Source organism: Euprymna scolopes, chromosome 5 (assembly GCF_053919585.1).
Source record: "Euprymna scolopes isolate OS-2025 chromosome 5, ASM5391958v1, whole genome shotgun sequence".
NCBI lineage: Eukaryota > Metazoa > Mollusca > Cephalopoda > Sepiida > Sepiolidae > Euprymna > Euprymna scolopes.
The window spans coordinates 2,031,935-2,040,192 of record NC_136486.1 but is presented as its reverse complement, the minus strand read 5'-3'; the positions used below and the strand labels follow the sequence as shown (position 1 = coordinate 2,040,192).

Genomic DNA, 8,258 nt, shown 5'->3' with positions numbered 1-8,258 from the left:
CGAATACTATATGATTTTGAATATTTAGTCAGGGTTTACTTCTAGGGAAAGAATCATCATACCCGCTTGCCAGGGAAAACCCCTGGAAAAGATGAGATTGTCTACTAGGTATTCAAGTTTTCTTTAGTAGTCATTTTTCTCTCTAGTCGTCATTCAAATTCTCTCTATAAGCATTCAAATTATATCCAGTAGGCACTAAAGTTCTATCCTGGCATAGGTCGGGACATATGCATTACAACCAGTCGTCCGAAATACTGTAAACATATAATCAGTTCAATTGAGTTGGGGTTCAAGTACATTAAATAGGAGATAAATAAAATAAACGAATTAATATAAATTCATTTACATGTTCAAAAAAAAAAAGAAAAAACAACGGGGATAGGATACGATCATTTCAGAGACGATAGCAAGTTACTCTTTGTGCAACCTCTCAGGAGGAAGCCCAGCTGCTTGTAAACAGGTTTTTCGCTGTTTTCAAGGCTTTCGGTCTGACAATCAGCATCAAGAAAACGGAAATGATTCACCAACCTTGATTCACGCCAAAACAAGTTCAAAGCGTAAAGCGGCGGCCACCAGTACACAGCTTTTCCAATATACTAATAAAAACAACAACAACAACAACAACAACAACAACAACAACAACAACAAAAAAAACAACAAAAAACAACAGGGATAGGATACGATCGTTTCAGAGACGATAGCAAGTTTATTTAAATATAGTCTCATCTAACATGTTTCTGAAACGTTTATTCACAAAACGTTTATTCGTCAGCACAATAATAATAGATGGAGAACGCATCAGTATTTTGTTAAAGATCGTCGAGTACAAGGGATCAAATCAACAATACTGGTCAATTATTACGGCCACAAAAGCGAAACGCGGTCAATTGTTATCCAAACTTAATGGGGATAAATGTTGTGGTGTGCTTAATTATTACTGGTTCCGTTTTATTCTGATTTTCGGTAGGCGGCGAATCCTGTCTCTTTGCCGATATCCCTGTCCGTTGCGAGTCATTGAAGTCGACAAAATAGATGCTGATGAGGAGATAGCACAGCAGCACTTTTGACAACACACCGAACGATGTCATACTTCTGAATTTGGGTCTGTGTATAAAACAAACATTGAAATAGAAAATACGCAATATTACAATCCAAATATTTACAGAAAAATACAATTTTTAATAATAATAATAATAATAATAATAATAATAATAATAATAATAATAGTAATAATAATAATAATAATACAGCTGTTGCGATAGCGCAAAATGATGTTTTTTGAAAAAGGTTTAAAGTGCTTGTAATTTGTGGAGACTCGTTTTTATGCACTTAAATTTCTTCCAACTATATCACTAAGGGAGAGGGTTGAATGAGAACAAAACGTTATATGGTTTCATGAGAATTGTGACATGATGACAGCATCAGCCCTTGCGAGTACAGCATCGTTTGTAACGTTGTCTTTCCAAGAAATAATTGTGCTATCGAGGGCGCTCTTTCTTACCTTTTATTCTGTTGAATAGAGTTCAGAGTAATGTTCGACCCAACTGGGAAGTGTTATGGATTTGTCTTGGACTTCATAGGATAAATTTTTACAGCCTTTGGATCGATTGCTATCTTAATGCTGTCATACATTGTCTTGGCGTTTCTAGTCTTCCTCTTGGACTCAATAAGATCAAATAGGATCTAGTTTCTCAGAGTTTGCATCGTACCATTCAATGTTTTGTCCACCCTTATTCCTCACATAAGCTGAGATTGCAGCAGAGTGCTCGGCTTTCTTCAGATTTTCCCATAGTTCTGTAACCGAGTCGCCTGTGTGGATATAATCGGCTGCAAAGTTGGCCTCAAACTATCTGACTTTGTCTTGGTGTTTGGTCTTGGTTACATCGATCTTTGGGGTTTCAGCTTGTTTGGTGTGGAAGAATTTCTTTGATTGTAGTTTGACTCTGCAGCATACGAGTGAGTGATCTTGTCAGCACTGTGATAAGTTCTAGTGACTGTGTAGTAAAGTAGGAACTTCCTCCTGGTGAGAATCAGATCGAGTTGGTGCCAATGTTTTGATCTTAGTTGTCTGCATGATACTCTATGATGGGGGTTTATAGAGAAGAAATTGTTGGTTACACAAAGGTCGTGCATTGAGCAGAATTCTGGTCCATTTTACTGCACTTTCCTACCTCGAAGTGTCCTAAGCAGTTGGACCAAGCTTCGTTGTCATTTATAACTCGAGCATTGAAACCTCTCATAGCAATCAGAATTTCGTGATTCTTGAAATTTTGAATGTAAGCATAAAGTTCGCTGTAGAATGCATCCTTGATGTCATCGGTTGTTGACATAGTTGAAGCATAGACACATATTAGAGTGATAGGTCCATCTATGGTGTTGATATATAGTGACATTATGCGGGCAATGGCGTTTGACCTAACTGGACCCTATAGTGGAGAGTTTTTGACCACAAATCCAACACTGTGCTATCATCTTGTTTCAGCTTCTTTCTTCCTTTGCCAATAGAAGGTCTAGTCTGGCTTTCTGACTCCCTAAATCTACGATACGGGTTTCTTGCAGGGCAGCAATGTCTATTTGTAAGCGTAGTAGTTCTTCATTGATGACAGCGGTTTTCCGCATATCAGAGATTGAGTGGAGATAGTTTGTCAAGTCGGTCAACATTGCGCTGACATTCCAACACCCGAGCTCGAGTGCTGGTATCTTTTTGGGGCTTGTTTGATTGTTTTGTGCATCGGTATCCGTCCACCTTTGATTGGTTCTATGATGTGTAGTTGAAGTTGTCTCTCCAGGGCGCAGCTTGGAAATTGGTATGGAGAAGTTGAGTTACACAAGCATCAGTATTTCCCTATCTAATCTCGCTGGTGTACCCCGGGACAATAGTAGGACTAGTCCGTCTGGGACAAGTACTCCATCGCAGTAGTTGCCAGACAATGAAAAGTACCACACTGACTTGCCTGCGGGGTTACACTCCGAATTTCCTATACAAGTTGTTTCCACTGGCCTTTGCTGAGCTAACAGCTAACCACAAGGCAGTGGCGCCCCTAACATGATTTAGCTTGCCTGCTGAATCAAGGAACCGGTGTATGGCAACGTGAAGTGATTGAGGGCGAATGACACTCGTCTACCTTCAGAGGGTGCAGCAGCCCAGCTACAAAGTTGCTACCGCTTCCGGAGACTTTTATACCTAGTATACATTATCTTCCGGAGACTTTTATACCTAGTATACATTATACTAATATAGTTATCTAATTTTTAGTTATATCCTGACAAAAATAAACTTAGAAACAGTTTTTATATGCATACACAAAATCAAGTTTTAACGGAATTTAATGAATTTAAAAAGAAATAAATTAAGATATTGAAATTTAATATGAATTAATTTGTAAATCAATGAGTTAGCGGTGTTAAAAATAAATTGGGAGAAGTCGGAATTTATGAAGTCGTTCGAATGCTGTAAATCCATTATGGCGACTTTTAGAATCAGCTCTCGAGTGCCGGACTTTAAAAAAATGTTGTCGTGTTATAGAGAATTTTAAATAAGAATTAGAAAGATGAGCTTTATGAAAATTCGTCGTGCTACGGAGAATTTTTAATAAAAATTCGAATGATGGACTTTGTGAAAATTGTTGTTGTCGCGAAATGATTAAACATTACGAATCGAGTCGAACTGTTTTATGTAGTTTCATCAGAGTTAGTAGTGTCTGAAACTTCTTAATATAAGAATATCGATCTTTGCACGAGCTTGTATGTGAGATGATCTTTCAAGATTATGGAAGCGTGTTGTTTTATATGCATAAATTTGCATATCAATGAATAAGCGGCGTTAAAATGATCAAATTTGAAAGAAAGTGAGGGAGTCGAGTGTTTGGCACTAAAGAGAATACACCGAAATGTAAGAAATCGTGTAAGAATGCTGTCAGTCCTCTTTTCTTTTTAAATTACAAATATTAAAGATCTTGTCGTAAAATTACGTTCCAGGCTAAAATTAAGCGAAATTTATTGGCTCACTCATATCGAAAATAAAATGTTTCGTCAAAATATATTAACAATATTTTATACAAGAAATTACTATATTTTTCAGAAAATAGACTGAAAAAAAAAAAAACTCAAATGATAAATAGTTGTTTAACATTTTTCAAATCTAAAAAAAAAATATTTTTAAATTTAAAATTTCCGAACAAAATTTCACACATTCTTATAAGAAAATATGCAGTTAAAAAATCAACATGTAATTTTATTACTAAGAAAAAGGATTTTAAAATAATCTCATTAAAAATTATTTGAAAAAGGTGCATTTACAAAACAAAATGAAATTAACGTGTGAATTAATAAATACACTTTTAAAACTATAAAACTTCACAGTATTTCACCAATAAAAATATTCTCTCTTAATTGCACGTGTCCAAATATAAAATAATTCTTTATCTTTCGGAAAAGAGAATACATTTTTGGATCAGTTTTATAAAACTGGTCCAAAAGTACAAAAACAGGTACAAACATCCTAAAATTCCCTCTTTGCCCTCTGTTTCGTTATTTATACCTACACAACTCCCCACATAGAATAGCCCCTTAAATATAGCATCCAAATCACAGTGATCTTAACGTCTCAGTGATAATCTGCCTTCTCATACTTGCAAGTATCTCATATATCTAAATGTCACCATTTGCTGTTGCATTAATTATTGTTCTCGCTTCTGGGTTCGTGTGTAAGTCATTAGTCTCTCCATCTTTGACAGGCTGAAAAATAACCTCTAATCTAATTGATCCAACACAATCTACCAAACCAAAGCAACTGGCCCATCGCCGTAATATTACGTCCACGTGTTTATTTTACAATAGAATGTACCCCGACAAACTTACTGCACTGATTCCCCTATCGACATGAACAGCGCAATCAATCCGATAATAAGCTAAATCCCACCGCTACACTGTATAGATCCACAAATACCGGAAGACTTTCTACTATAAAAGTTTTTACTTTGAACTGATAGGCTTAAGAATTCTCTCCTTGTCGCCTGTTTCCTTATTTCTACTAACACAACTCCCTGCCTATGGTTCCCCTTAAATATAACCTCCAAATCACAGTAACCCTAACATCTCAGTAATAATCTGCCTTTTTCCAATTAATACATAAAAAACATCAAAATAATTTTCATTAAATATTTAAATTTTGAAACTTAAAGCATTAAAAGTATGAAAAACAATCTTGATGAATACTTACGGTTTTGGGGTTTGTGTTGTGTTCGTCTTAAAAACGTAGCTTTTTTCGAATCAAAATTCAGCTGAAAATTCCACCATCAAACAGTTGATTGGATTTGTTGTCTTGCTACGCATAGGAGCTTTTATAGCTAAAGGTGTAGCTGTTTGCTGCGTGTTGGATCGACAATATGCCGCTTTTATAAATGGCGTGAATATTCGTCCCCGCCTAGAAATCGACTAAGTGTGGATAGGCGGTGCGGAGGATGGAAATTAATAATGAAACAAGCAAAATAAAAATAATAATAATAATAATAATAATAAGAAGAAGAAGAAGAAACAAGATGCATGAGAATATCGAGTTGGAAGAAATATAAAGAAAGTAATAAAGAATGATGATGGTTCGGAAATAAATGTTTACATTTTTAAAGAAACAAAAAGAAAGAATCGTATTTTCCTTCTTTCTTTAATAAAATATTTTGCTTCCTTAGTGTGTTCTAAAATAGTTTTAGCTATTTATTCCAAGTGTTTAAATTCCTAATGATGCTTCGAAGAGCTTTAATACAACTTTTTATAATTTATTTTACTTTGATATCTAACTTCTATTTATTATTATTATTATTATTATTATTATTATTATTATTAGTAGTAGTAGTAGTAGTAGTAGCAGCAGCAGCAGCAGCAGTAGTAGTAGTAGTAGTAGTAGTAGTATTTTCAACATTTGGATTTTTTTAGTTGGATTTTCTTTCTTAAACATTAGGTTAATTCCTTTAACTTTAGGCATTGAAGCTGTATTAACACTATCGCCGCCCCCAACAGACAACCCTTTTGCAAAATTGTAGAAGAAATTGTCTTGTCAATCTGATTAAGCCATTTATCGTGGCTTTTTTGTCATGATCCCAAGTTTTTAAATTACAATAGGAATCATTGACTGTCATACAGTTCGAGGTGTTGATATTATATTTTTATTGCTTCATAGCGTTCTTAACTTTCTTAAATTTATTATTATTATTATTATTATTATTATTATTATTATTATTATTATTATTTTAGACATTCAATCTATATCTTAACACTTTTGCTGTTCCCAACAAGCAAGCCTTTTGTAAAATTGCAAAAAAAAAAAAAAAATTATCTTGTCAATCTGATTAAGCCATTTGTGGTGGCTTTTTGTTACGGTCCCCGGAGTTCCAACCACAATGGGAATCACCTTGACTTCTTTACATTTCCAGAATCTAACTAATTCCTGTTTTAGATCTTTGTATTTATTTATTTTTTCTTGTTCTTTCTCTTCCAATCTGGTATAGAAAAGGCAGGTTACGTTAATGATTGAGAAAGTTCTCTTGTTTTTATTTAGTAAAATTATATCAGGTCTAGAGTGTTCAAGGACCGGATCAAGTAAAGATTAAATACCACGTAGCAGAAGACGAATACTGGCGCACATTTCAAGTGACACTGGTTGTTCGACCTTGACATTGCCGTTGGTTATTTGTAAACACGTCAAATAGCAGACATTGTCGAATGTTCGCGAGCAAGATTTTATAAGAATATACTAGCATGGGCGCCCGGCGTTGCCCGGGTATTTGGATGCGTATGTTGAGCAAAAAAAAAGTGGTAGTAGGAAGGCAGGCTCGAACCCGTACCGCAAAGGAGGAGAAGAACGGAGTAAAACCTAACGTTTATGCTGTTACGACCACCGCCAAACTGGAAGCGACATTTTTAAAAAATTACGGCTAGACAATCTAAAGGAGAGGATAACTTTCAAAAATATCGCCGAAAAAAGTGACCCCTCCCCCTGTAGAAAAGTGCCTAGTTGAAGGGGAATATATTAATGTTTTTAGACAATTTTTCGATATTTGTCGTATGAAAGATCGAAATTTAAAACGATACTGATCTTGTTAAAATCTGTCGCCTCTATTGAAAGTTTAAGGCAGACATGCAAACAGACATACATACATTTATATATTGGTAACTAAAAATTTTCGACCCAAACTGATGAAAAAGCTTGCCCTATCTCTGAATACCCTTTATGTAAAATTTCAAATATTTAGACCAGAAATTGTCTGAGTAATTTGGAAAAGACCGCAGAGGTAAATTTTTTTAAAACTTTGACCTCTATTATGACCCCTTAAAATTTATTGTTTTGGGCTCAAATCAAGTTATTAAGTTAGATCCATGTCCAAGGAACCTATATCTAAAATTTCAAGTGCGTAGACCCAAAATTGTCGGAGGAGTTTAGTAGAGTTCTCAAAGGTGAAATCGTTGAACTTTGACCCCTTAATCGCCAAATTTCTGGCCAAAAACCGATCACATCGATTTCCCCAAATCTCAGTAACGTGTATATCAAATTTCGAATTTGTAGACTAAAAATTGCCAGAGTTATTGTGTAGGGAAATGTACACAAACACACAGACACACAGATACTCAGATACAAAGACACTTTCACTTTTATATATATATATATATATATATATATATATATATATATATATATAGAGAGAGAGAGAGAGAGAGAGAGAGAGAGATTTACAAAAACATTTTAAGATTTTAAAGAAAAAATATATTTACAAAACATTTTTTTAATATTAAATATTTACAAAACTTTTAAAGATTAAAAAAAATAACTTTTTTCTATTTACACAAAACATTTTAGTGTAAATTACAAGACGAACATAAATTTAACAAAATGAATATATAACTTTTTAATTTAAGTAATAAAATGAACCTATTTAAACAAAATATATTTAAATAAACAGGCATCTTTCTGAGTGCGTTTTTAAATTTATTTACAAAAACAAAAACTAGTACTGGTAATAATAATAATAATAATAATAATAATAATAATAATAATAATAATAATAATGATAATAATAATAATAATAATGATAATAATAATAATAATGATAATAATGATAATAATAATAATAATAATGATAATAATGATAATAATAATAATAATAATAATAATAATGATAATAATAATAATAATAATCATAATAATAATAATGATAATAATGATGATAATAATAATAATAATAATGATAATAATGATAATAATAATA

At 33.3% G+C, this 8,258-nt stretch overlaps 1 long non-coding RNA gene across 1 annotated transcript; it reads right to left on the bottom strand.

The window, feature by feature from the left end:
• Nucleotides 1-673: 673 nt before the first annotated feature.
• LOC145276685 (uncharacterized) lies at nt 674-5,373 on the bottom strand. Its single transcript, XR_013867993.1, has 2 exons — nt 5,222-5,373; nt 674-1,104 (listed from the first exon to the last, which is right to left on the bottom strand). It is a non-coding gene; the product is annotated as an uncharacterized LOC145276685 (long non-coding RNA).
• Nucleotides 5,374-8,258: the final 2,885 nt, after the last annotated feature.